At 38.3% G+C, this 12,576-nt stretch overlaps 2 pseudogenes; both read left to right on the top strand.

The window, feature by feature from the left end:
* The first annotated feature begins 2,526 nt into the window (after positions 1-2,526).
* Positions 2,527-6,348, top strand: LOC147354906 (olfactory receptor 5F1-like; annotated as a pseudogene).
* Positions 6,349-9,415: 3,067 nt separating this feature from the next.
* LOC147354905 (olfactory receptor 5F1-like) lies at positions 9,416-10,394 on the top strand (annotated as a pseudogene).
* The last annotated feature ends 2,182 nt before the right edge of the window (positions 10,395-12,576 follow it).

Raw genomic sequence — 12,576 nt, 5'->3', positions numbered from 1 at the left:
TTAAATATATTTGTTTAGAAAACTGCTGTTTGATTAGAAGGAATCAATTACAACAGCTTTTCTTCTCTTCCCATCTTTTCTTCTTAAAAATTTCTCACATTTTCTCTCCCAGACTGATCCACATATTATACATAAAGCCACATGCACACACAGTCAGCTGTAGCAGAGTTTAATCAATGCATAGTTCAAAGTAGGTAGATCTGTATTTGAAGGATAAAACAGACCCGTATCCTTTAAAACAGTCTCATGGATTTCCTGATTATGGAAATATTCTACCAGTCACCAATTAAATCCATTAAAGTGAACCCATATATTATATTAAAGGTAAACAATAATATATATGTGGAATGGAGTGGCATAGTAGAATTCTGGAGGAAATTGAGTGGGATTCAGGGATTGTTAAGATGCTAACCACACTTAGAGCTTTTGGAGGGATATTCCTTGTGGCTCTTCCCTTGTCCTCACTGCTGAAATTGCTCCTGATAGAAGTTGCAATATTCAAGTCATCTGGGATATAACAAAGCTGATCTGTCACACTTGTCACACCATCCAGTGCCCTTTGCTGTCCACATAGTCCAGCTGGGTCTGATGATTATTCATGTAGGTATGTAGTAAGAAATTAGTGTCTCCTTCTAATTTATTTCACTTAAAAACAGAGCTTCCATCTTAGCTCAGTTGGTAAAGAATTTTCCTGCAATGCAGGAGATCTGGGTTCAATCTCTGAGTTGGGAAGATTCCTGGAGAAGGAAATGGCAACCCGTTCCAGTATTCTTGCTTGGAGAACTCCATGAACAAAGGAGTTCAGCAGACTACAGACCAGGGGTCTCAAAGAATCAGACACGACTGAGTGACTAAGACACTCACTTTTAAGAATGGAACTAGATTGAAGGTTAAATTCAGCCAGATGAGTGTAGGGATATGCACACACACACAAAAAGGGAAGAATCATAATTTGGTAGAGGATTATGTAACCATTGTAATAAGCTAAAACTTCAAAGAAAGAGGCAACTAAATAGATCATTTTAAAAAATTTTTCAAATAAATAGCTTTGAAATAACACAGAGATCAAAAAATTCAATATAGGCTTTAACCGTATCTACTTGCATGTGATCATATTTAAATACTTCTGAGACTGGAGTTTCTGCCTTTTGAGGATTCATGACACAGTTGAAACCTATAATCCAGTCCCCATGGTTACCCAACCCTCTTTCAGATCAGATCAGATCAGTCGCTCAGTCATGTCTGACTCTTTGCGACCCCATGAACCCCAGCACGCCAGGCCTCCCTGTCCATCACCAACTCCCGGAGTTCACTGAGACTCACGTCCATCGAGTCAGTGATGCCATACAGCCATCTCATCCTCTGTCGTCCCTTTCTCCTCCTGCCCCCAATCCCTCCCAGCATCAGAGTCTTTTCCAATGAGTCAACACTTCACATGAGGTGGCCAAAGTACTGGAGTTTCAGCTTTAGCATCATTCCTTCCAAAGAAATCCCAGGGCTGATCTCCTTCAGAATGGACTGGTTGGATCTCCTTGCAGTCCAAGGGACTCTCAAGAGTCTTCTCCAACACCACAGTTCAAACGCATCAATTCTTGGCACACAGCCTTCTTCCAACTCTCACATCCATACATGACCACAGTAAATAAAAGGATAGCAATATGCATATACTCAGAATGTGTCTCAAATTTTTACAAAATGGTAACTCAAAATTTCACTGCTTTACATTTCACTTAAAGAATAAAAATTGTCTTCTTTATTTTTATTTTTTTTTTTGTGTGCCTCACCTGAGTTATTAGGGATTCTAGTAAAAACAGAAATAATAGACTAGACAAGTTAGTACTGAGAAAAATGCTGATAAGTACTCGGTGCAGTCTCTGCCATTCACCACCATAAACAGGTATAGTGTGTGCTCCCACATGACATTAGTTTGGTAGAGTGCTTTGAAAGGAGAACAGTTATTTGTGTACCTTAATACACTACAATATCATTAAGAATATGATGGATGTCAAAATATCAGTTATCAAACTGTGCTACTATTTGCTGCCTGGAGAATCACACACAAGTGATTTCCAAGTGACCATGCATACATTTTGGAGTTGAAGAATATAGAGAGCAGACTTGAGGAGAGAAAAAAAAAAAAAAGATTTCAGTTAAATTCAAATACCTGCTCAGAGAATGGAAAAAACTTCAGCAAGATAGTTCTGTACTTTGCAGTTGGATATGGACAAGAAGGGAAAGAATAGAACATAGATGCTGCATTCGAAAAAGAACCTTAGGTGATGTATGTGTATTTAGATGAGTCATTTGTGGTTCCCTCAGTTCAGAATTAATAAAGCCAATACTTAATAAAATCCAATGCTTATTAATTTGTCTACTAATTCTCCTCTGACTCTGTTTACTGGGCTCTGTTGTCCTAGGTTTCTTTTCCATATATGTTTTACTTTATTAATATTTGTATTTCTGGTAAATTGTGCAAAGGGAAATATGCACACCCAGTTTAAGTTTAAGCATACTATACTATAAACAATGGGCAGAAAAAATTACACTTCACCCACAGAGTTCATCCTGTTGGGATTAGCAGATACATTGGAGGTACAGGTTTTCCCCTTTTGCCTTTTCTTGGTGATTTACAAAGAATGAAGGGATGGAGCCAAAGCAAAAAGGATACCCAGCTGTGGATGTGACTGGTGATAGAAGGAAGGTCTGATGCTGTAAAGAGCAATATTGCATAGGAATCTGGAATGTCAGGTCCATGAATCAAGGCAAATTGGAAGTGGTCAAACAAGAGATGGCAAGAGTGAATGTTGACATTCTAGGAATCAGGGAATTGAAATGGACTGGAATGGGTGAATTTAACTCAGGTGATCATTATATCTACTACTGCGGGCAGGAATCCCTCAGAAGAAATGGAGTGGCCATCATGGTCAACAAAAGAGTCCGAAATACAGTACTTTGATGCAATCTCAAAAACGACAGAATGATCTCTGTTCGTTTCCAAGGCAACCCATTCAATATCACAGTAATCCAAGTCTATGCCCCAACCAGTAACACTGAAGAAGCTGAAGTTGAACGGTTCTATGAAGACCTACAAGACCTTTTAGAACTAACACCCAAAAAAGATGTGTTTTTCATTATAGGGGACTGGAATGCAAAAGTAGAAAGTCAAGAAACACCCGGGGTAACAGGCAAATTTGGCCTTGGAATACGGAATGAAGCAGGGCAAAGACTAAAGAGTTTTGCCAAGAAAATGCACTGGTCATAATAAACACCTTCTTTGAACAACACAAGAGAAGACTCTATGCATGGACATCACCAGATGGTCAACACAGAAATCAGATTGATTATATTCTTTGCAGCCAAAGATGGAGAAGCTCTATACAGTCAGCAAAAACAAGACCAGGAGCTGACTATGGCTCAGACCATGAACTCCTTATTGCCAAATTCAGATTTAAATGGAAGAAAGTAGGGAAAACCACTAGACCATTCAGGTATGACCTAAATCAAATCCCTTATGATTATACAGTGGAAGTGAGAAACAGATTTAAGGGCCTAGATCTGATAGATAGAGTGCCTGATGAACTATGGACTGAGGTTCGTGACATGGTACAGGAGACAGGGATCAAGACCATCCCCACGGAAAAGAAATGCAAGAAGCAAAATGGCTGTCTGGGGAGGCCTTACAAATAGCTGTGAAAAGAAGACAAGTGAAAAGCAAAGGAGAAAAAGAAAGATATAAACATCTGAATGCAGAGTTCCAAAGAATAGCAAGAAGAGATTAGAAAGCCTTCTTCAGCAATCAATGCAAAGAAATAGAGGAAAACAACAGAATAGGAAAGACTAGGGATCTCTTCAAGAAAATCAGAGATATCAAGGGAACATTTCATGCAAAGATGGGCTCGATAAAGGACAGAAATGGTATGGACCTAACAAAAGCAGAAGATATTAAGAAGAGATGGCTAGAATACACAGAAGAACTGTACAAAAAAGATCTTCATGACCCAGATAATCACGATGGTGTGATCACTGACCTAGAGCTAGACATCCTGGAATGTGAAGTCAGGTGGGCCTTAGAAAGCATCACTATGAACAAAGCTAGTGGAGGTGATGGAATTCCAGTTGAGCTATTCCAAATCCTGAAAGATGATGCTGTGAAAGTGCTGCACTTAATATGCCAGCAAATTTGGAAAACTCAGCAGTGGCCACAGGAATGGAAAAGACCAGTTTTCATTCCAATCCCAAAGAAAGGCAATGCAAAAGAATGCTCAAACTACTGCACAATTGCACTCATCTCACATGCTAGTAAAGTAATGATCAAAATTCTCCAAGCCAGGCTTCAGCAATACATGAACCGTGAACTTCCAGATGTTCAAGCTGGTTTTAGAAAAGGCAGAGGAACCAGAGATCAAATTGCCAACATCCGCTGGATCATTGAAAAAGCAAGAGAGTTCCAGAAAAGCATCTATTTCTGCTTTATTGACTATGACAAAGCCTTTCACTGTGTGGATCACAATAAACTGTGGAAAATTCTGAAAGAGATGGGAATACCAGACCACCTGATCTGCCTCTTGAGAAATTTGTATGCAGGTCAAGAAGCAACAGTTAGAACTGGACATGGAACAACAGACTGGTTCCAAATAGGAAAAGGAGTACGTCAAGGCTGTATACTGTCACCCTTTCTTATTTAACTTATATGCAGGGTACATCATAAGAAACGCTGGACTGGAAGAAACACAAGCTGTAATCATGATTGCTGGGAGAAATATCAATAACCTCAGATATGCAGATGACACCACCCTTATGGCAGAAAGTGAAGAGGAACTAAAAAACCTCTTGATGAAGGTGAAACTGGAGAGTGAAAAAGCTGGCTTAAAGCTCAACATTCAGAAAACGAAGATCATGGCATCTGGTCCCATCACTTCATGGGAAATAGATGGGAAACAGTGGAAACAATGTCAGACTTTATTGTTGGGAGCTCCAAAATCACTGCAGATGGTGACTGCAGCCATGAAATTGAAAGATGCTTACTCCTTGGAAGGAAAGTTATGACCAACCTAGATAGCATATTCAAAAGCAGAGACATTACTTTGCCAACAAAGGTTCGTCTAATCAAGGCTATGGTTTTTCCTGTGGTCATGTATGGATGTGAGAGTTGGACTGTGAAGAAGGCTGAGTGCTGAAGAATTGATGTTTTTGAACTGTGGTGTTGGAGAAGACTCTTGAGAGTCCCTTGGACTGCAAGGAGATCCAACCAGTCCATTCTGAAGGAGATCAGCCCTGGGATTTCTTTGGAAGGAATGATGCTAAAGCTGAAACTCCAGTACTTTGGCCACCTCATGTGAAGAGTTGACTCATTGGAAAAGACTCTGATTCTGGGAGGGATTGGGGGCAAGAGGAGAAGGGGACGACAAAGGATGAGATGCCGGGATGGCATCACTGACTCGATGGATATGAGTCTCAGTGAACTCCAGGAGTTGGTGATGGACAGGGAGGCCTGGTGTGCTGAGATTCATTGGGTCATAAAGAGTCGGACACGACTGAGTGACTGATCTGATCCACATGTTTACAGTTATGGGGAATGTTGGGATGATCCTCTTAATCAGGACTGATTCCAAGTTTCACATACTCATGTATTTATTCCTGTCCTTTGCAAATGTTTGTTTGTTATTATCTGGGAAGAAGACAATCTCCTTTGTTCACTACTTTTTGCAGATGTACTTCTTTTTAGCCTTGGCCACAACTGAATGCATCCTTTTTGGGTTAATGGCTCGTGACCACTATGTGGCCATATGCAACCCTTTCTTTACGCCTTGATCATGTCCAGGACGGTCTGCCTAGAAATGACAGTAGGGGCTTTTACAGCAGGACTGTTCAACTCCATGGTAAACACCAGTTATGTAAGCACCTTACCATACTGCAGTTCCAATGTCATCCATCACTTCTTCTGTGACAATCCCCCATTTTAAGTTCTCCTGTTCTGACACACTCCTGCATGAAAGCATCTTTTCCACGTTTCCTGGTGTGAATATGGTCGGAACTCTGCTGGTGATCTTCAACTCCTACTCCTACATTCTCTTCTCTGTTTTCCGTATGCATTCAGGGGAAGAGATGCAAAGCCTTTTCCACGTGTGTGTCTTACCTGACAGCCATCATCCTGTTCTATTCCACCTCCATCTATACTTATCCGAGACCTACTTCCAGCTACTCCCTGACTCAGGACAAAGTATCTTCTGTGTTCTGCACGGTGGTAATCCTCATGTTGAATCCTCGATCTACAGTCTCGGGAATACTGAAGTGAAGAAGGCTTTATGGAATGTAGTTACTTGTAAAAAGATTCCTTCATTTCTGTGATTTATTAATTTTCTGAACTAAATAGAATATATAATTTAGTTTTCAGAAACTGGATGAAGCTTATTTTCATTACAGCTTAATCTGTGTATTCATGTTCTGGTAATTCTCATGAACATGTGTCCTATTAGACATAATTTATCAAACTTATGTAAGATCATGCAACTTTCATCTAATCATGTATATTTCTTGTAGGTTGCTAAAATGTGATTTATTTGTAAAGCTGTCTTGGTTAGGGAAATAAAGGGTCAGGTATATGGAGATAAAATTTACAATGTCACATGAAACTAGCTGCTTATTATTTTTGTAATTGTTAGTTTATTTTTGATGTATTTTTCACCATTTATGATTTGTAAAGGGTTGAAATATACGATATTTGTGAAAAAGTTTTCAATGTAAAATAGATTTCCATTTTATTGAATTATTAAGATTTTAATGCTTAAATAAAAAATAAAAAAATAGCATTTAGTTGCTACAGGAAACATGTCAACTTTTATTCCCTTTATCCCCACAAACACATATTTATTCATTAAAGAATATGTAGGAATTTGATTAAATATGTTCTGCTTAGAAAACTGCTGTCTGGTTAGAATGCACTGATTGCATCAGCTTTTTTTCCTCTTCCTGTCTTTTCTTGTCAAAAATTTCCTGTCCTTCTTTCATGTTTTCTTTCCCAGATTGATACACATATTAACACAAAGCCACAAGCACACACATTCAGCTATGGCAGAGTTTAATCAATGCATAGTTCAAAGCAGTTAGACCAATGTTAGAAGTTGAAACAGACCCATATTCTTTACAATAGTCTCATTGATTTCCTGATTATGGAAATGTTCTACCAATTACCAATCCAGTCCATTAAAGTCAATCTGTATATTATATTAAAAGTAAGCAATATTATATAGGTGGAATGGAGTGGCTTAGTAGAATTCTGGAGGAAATTGAGTGGGATTCAGGGATTGCTAAGATGATAACCACACTTACAGTTTTGGGAGGTATATTCCCCATGGCCCTTCCCTTGCTCTTACTGCTAAGTTGCTCCTGATAGAAAATGTGACGTTCAAATCACTGGGGAGGTGGCAACACAGACCTCATGACCTGTCACAGCCACCTGGGGCCCTCTGGGGGCCCCATAGTCCAACTGGATTAGATGAATATTCATGTAGGCATGTAGTTAGTAGTTAGAGTCTCCTTCTAATTTATTTCACTCAAGAACAAAGCCGATTGAAGATTAAACTCAGCCAGACAAGTGGAGGGGCACACACACACACACACACACAAAGGGAAGAATCATAATTTGGTAGAGGGTAATGTGATGGGAAAACAGTGGAAACAGTGTCAGACTTTATTTTTGGGGCTCCAAAATCACTGCAGATGGTGACTGCAGCCATGAAATTAAAAGACGCTTACTCCTTGGAAGAAAAGTTATGACCAACCTAGACAGCATATTGAAAAGCACAAACATTACTTTGCCAACAAAGGTCGATTTAGTCAAGGCTATGGTTTTTCTAGTGGTCATGTATGGATGTGAGAGTTGGACTGTGAAGAAAGCTGAGTGCCGAAGAATTGATGCTTTTGAACTGTGGTGTTGAAGAAGATTCTTGAGAGTCCCTTGGACTGCAAGGAGATCCAACCAGTCCATTCTGAAGGAGATCAGCCCTGGGATTTCTTTGGAAGGAATGATGCTGAAGCTGAAACTCCAGTACTTTGGCCACCTCATGGGAAGAGTTGACTCACTGGAAAAGACTCTGATGCTGGGAGGGATTGGGGGCAGGAGGAGAAGGGGATGACAGAGGATGAGATGGCTGGATGGCATCACTGATTCGATGGACATGAGTCTGAGTGAACTCCGGGAGTTGGTGATGGACAGGGAGGCCTGGTGTGCTGTGATTTATGGGGTCGCAAAGAGTCGAACATGACTGAACAACTGAACTGAACTGAATGTACCCATTGGAATAAGCTAAAACTACAAAGAAAGTGACAATTAAATAGACTTTTTTTTTTTTTAATTTGGCAAAAAACTTTAACACAGTCACCACTAAGTTCCATCTAGAGTTTACTTTCATATACTTACATATTATCATATTTAAATACTTCTGAGACTGGAGTTTCTGCCTTTAGAGGATTCATGACACAATTGAAACCTATAATTCAATCCCCATGGTTACCTAGCTCTCTTCAAGGAGAATAAAATAAAAGGGGAGCAACATACATATACTCAGAATGTGTCTCAGATTTTTATGAAGAGGTAATACAAAATTTCACTGCTTTATATTTCATTTGAAACATGAAAATTGTCTTCTTTATGTTTTTTTGTGCCTCAACTGAGTTATTAGGGATCCTAGTAAAAACAGAAATGATAGACTAGATAAGTTAGTACTGAGAAAAATGCTGTTAAGTACTTGGTGCAGTCTCTGTCATTCACCGCCATAAACAGGTACAGTGTGTGCTACCACACGGCATTAATCTGATAGAGTGTTTTGTATGAAGAACAGTTATTTGTGTACCTTAATACACTACAATATCATCATTAAGAATATGATAGATTTTAAAATATCAGTTATTGAACTGTGCTATTTTTTGCTGCTTGGAGAACACACAAATGATTACCAACTGGCCATGCATAAATTTTAGAGTTGAAGAATGTAGACAGTAGTCTTGATGAGTGAAAAAAAAAAAGCATGTGACTTAAATTCAAATACATGCTCAGAGAACGGGAAAAACTTTGGCAAGTATAGTTCTGTACTTTGCATTTTGAATGTGGACTAGATGGGAAAGAATAGAACATAGATGTTGCATTCAGGAAAAAAAAAAAAAAAACCTTAGGTGGTATATTAGACCAGTCATTTGTGGATCCCTCAATCCAGATTATTAGAGACAAATATGTAATAAAATCGAATGTCTATTCATTTGCCCACTAATTTCTCTCTGACTCTGTTTACCATGCACTGTTGTCCCAGGCTTCTTTTTCATATATGACTTAACTTATCACTATTTCTATTTCTGGTAAATTGTGCAAAGGGAAATATTTACATCCAGTTTAAGTTTAAGCATACTGTATCCGTAATCAATGGGTAAAAAAAATTATACTTCACTCACGCAGTTCATCCTGTTGGGATTAGCAGACACACTGGAGCTACAGGTTATCTTCTTTTGCTTTTTCTTGGTGATTTACATGCTTACAGTTGTGGGGGATGTTGGGATGATCCTCTTAATCAGGACTGATTCCCAACTTCACACACCCGTGTACTTCTTCCTGGCTAACCTGTCCTTTGTTGATGTTTGTTATTCATCCATCATCACTCCAAAGATGCTGGTTGATTTATTGTCAGAGAAGAAAACCATCTCCTTTGCTGGCTGCTTTCTGCAGATGTACTTCTTTATAGCCTTTGCCACAGCTGAATGCGTCCTTTTAGGTTAATGATCTGTGACTGCTATGTGGCCATATGCAGCCCTCTCCTTTATGCCTTGATCATGTCCAGGACAGTCTGCCTGAAAATGGAAGCAGGGGCTTTTACAGCAGGACTGTTCAACTCTGTGGTTCACACAGGGTATGTGAGCATCTTGTCATTCTGTAGTTCCAAGGTCATCCATCACTTCTTCTGTGACAGTCCCCCACTTTTTAAGCTCTCCTGTACTGACACATGCCTGCATGAAAGCATCTTTTCCACGTTTGCTGGTGTGAATATGGTCGGAATTCTGCTGGTGATCTTTGCCTCCTACTCCTATATTCTCTTCTCCATCTTCCGTATGCGTTCATGGGAGGAGACGCAAAGCCTTCTCTACACATGTGTGTCACCTGATAGCCATCATCCTGTTCTAGTCCGCCTCCATCTATGCTTATCTGAGACCTACTTCCAGCTATCTTTGAATCAGGACAAAGTGGCTTCTGTGTTCTACACAGGATGATCCCCATATTAAATCTTCTGATCTACAGCCTCTGGAATAAGGAAGTAAAGAAGGCTTTATGGAATGTAATTACTAGGAAAAGAGTCCCTTCACCTCTGGAATTGTTTGGTGAATTTTCTGAATTAAATAGAATACAGTGAAATTTGGAAAGCTAGATTCAAGTTAGTTTTTCATTAGAATATTTTCTAATTAATCAAGTCCATTCATTTTCACATATATGTATCCAATTAGATATAAGTAAAGTTATCAAAGTTATATATAAAACTATGGAAGTGTCATCTAATCATTCTGTATTTCTTTTGGGTTCTCAGAAATAAGGATAACTTGTAAAGAAATTTGGGTTATGAAAATAAGCAATTCAGTATTTAGAGTCAGAAGTGACAATATCACATGAAACTAACCATGCAGAGTATTTGCAATTGTCAGTTGTTTTTTTCCTGATGCATGTTTTTCCACAATTTATAGTTTGTGAGAGAGTGTTATATACAACATATATCACATTTTTTAAACTTTAAAATAGATTCCAGTTTTATTTGTGGAATTATTTCCTGCAGAGTTGCTTAAGTCTAAATTCAGGAATATCGTTTTAATTGCAAAAGTAAACATCCCAACTATGATTTCCTTTATCCCTGGAAAAACACACATATCTGTTAAAGAAAAAATATGAATTGGTATAAAACAGTGTTATTTAAAAAAATGTTGTCTGATTTGAATGCAAAAATTTATGATAATTTTTCTTCTATTCTTTGTTTTCTTCTCAAACGTTTCCTATCCTTCTCTCACTTACCCTCTTCCAGATATTAGTACATTAACACAAAGACACATGCACACATACTCAGATAATCATGTTTCAAAGGACAATAAACAGTTTAACATCAAAAAGGTAAAATGCAAATGGCTAAGTGTAGAAGAATAAAAATTCTGTTATAAAGTAGCTGAATTTATGTGAAAATATGTAAGCTGTATAGATTAATGTGCACATAACTTCAATGCAAATAAGTAGTAGTAGTGGCAGTGTTAGTTGCTTAGTTGTGTCCAATTCTTTGCCACCCCACACACTGTAGCCCTCCAGGCTCCTCTATCCAAAGGATTCTTCAGGCAAGAATACTGGAGTAGGTTGCAAATATATGACTTATTGCAACTAGATAGCCTTATTGCCAACCTATAAGGCTACAGCCTTATAGAAATAATTTTAAAACAAATTGCTTTATTGAAACTATATGGGATGTATGTCAAATAGAAAGTGTGGTACCAGAAAACAGAAATGTGGTCATTTTTTGCTAAACTGAGATATAATTTACTGCCTTGGATAGGAAATTGATGCGTACATATGTTAGCATTCTCTTTAAACTTTGTGATACTAGCCTGTCTGTGGACACATTGCTATGTCAAAAACTGAATTTGTGAATTGGGTTCAAAGTGTTAAATCTCCTGAAATTGTATTATCATGTTTGATTTGACTTTGTTATGAAACAAATAAGATGTAAAAATATAATATATTAGTCATGGTTGCATTGTGTGTGTCAGTCATTAACTCATGGGTAAAGGAAAACAGAAAAATGAAAAATGCGTACATACTTTTTGATAAATCTGTTTGACTATCCTCTATCTCCCTGACGTCTGACTTTAGATTTTCTCCAGTCAATACTGAGGAAGATATGGAAAACAATTCCCAGTCTAAAAAAAAAAAATACACTACAGACAAAGAGGGATAAACACTTTTTTTTGGTTCTTATTTAAACAGCTGCAGTAAATAGTTTGGTTGAACCATCTTTGTATAACAGGCACTGTGGACTCAATCACCTGTGGCCAGGTAAGTGCATTCACATGTTAGTGCAATGGCTATGTGGAATGTGGGAGATGAGTGTGAAGAATGTTCTTAGATAATTTATGCAGAGGGAGAGCAGAAAAAAAGTAGTGCATCTGTGCTAACTTGGTTAAACTCTGATAAAAATAGGAAACTCCTGCATTTCTAAGATCTAAGTGTTCTAAAGCAGAATATTTGCAAAGAGTTGAATGCTACTGAGTGACAAACACATACGCATCCTAATTTAGGGTGAAGCTTCACCGTAAACAATCATTCAGGGACAGGTGGCTTTGATATTTTACACTGGTGACTTCCATGGTTTTGGGCATCATTTTGTGGTTTTGCAGCCAAAATTCTAGAATTCTAGGAGATGTCCTCTTGTTACCGAGTCCAAGCTCACTCTGCTCTCCACACGACAGGCCAACGAATGAATCTGAGAGACAAAGTGTTGCGGCAAGGAAAATGACTTTATTCAGAAAGCAGCTGACCCTGAATATTCACTGGAAGGACTGATG

This window comes from Bos grunniens, chromosome 17 (assembly GCF_055505025.1).
Source record: "Bos grunniens cultivar Pamir isolate PY7600 chromosome 17, Bosgru_T2T1.0, whole genome shotgun sequence".
NCBI lineage: Eukaryota > Metazoa > Chordata > Mammalia > Artiodactyla > Bovidae > Bos > Bos grunniens.
The sequence above is the reverse complement of the archived record's forward strand: the minus strand, read 5'-3'. Positions and strand labels throughout refer to the sequence as shown.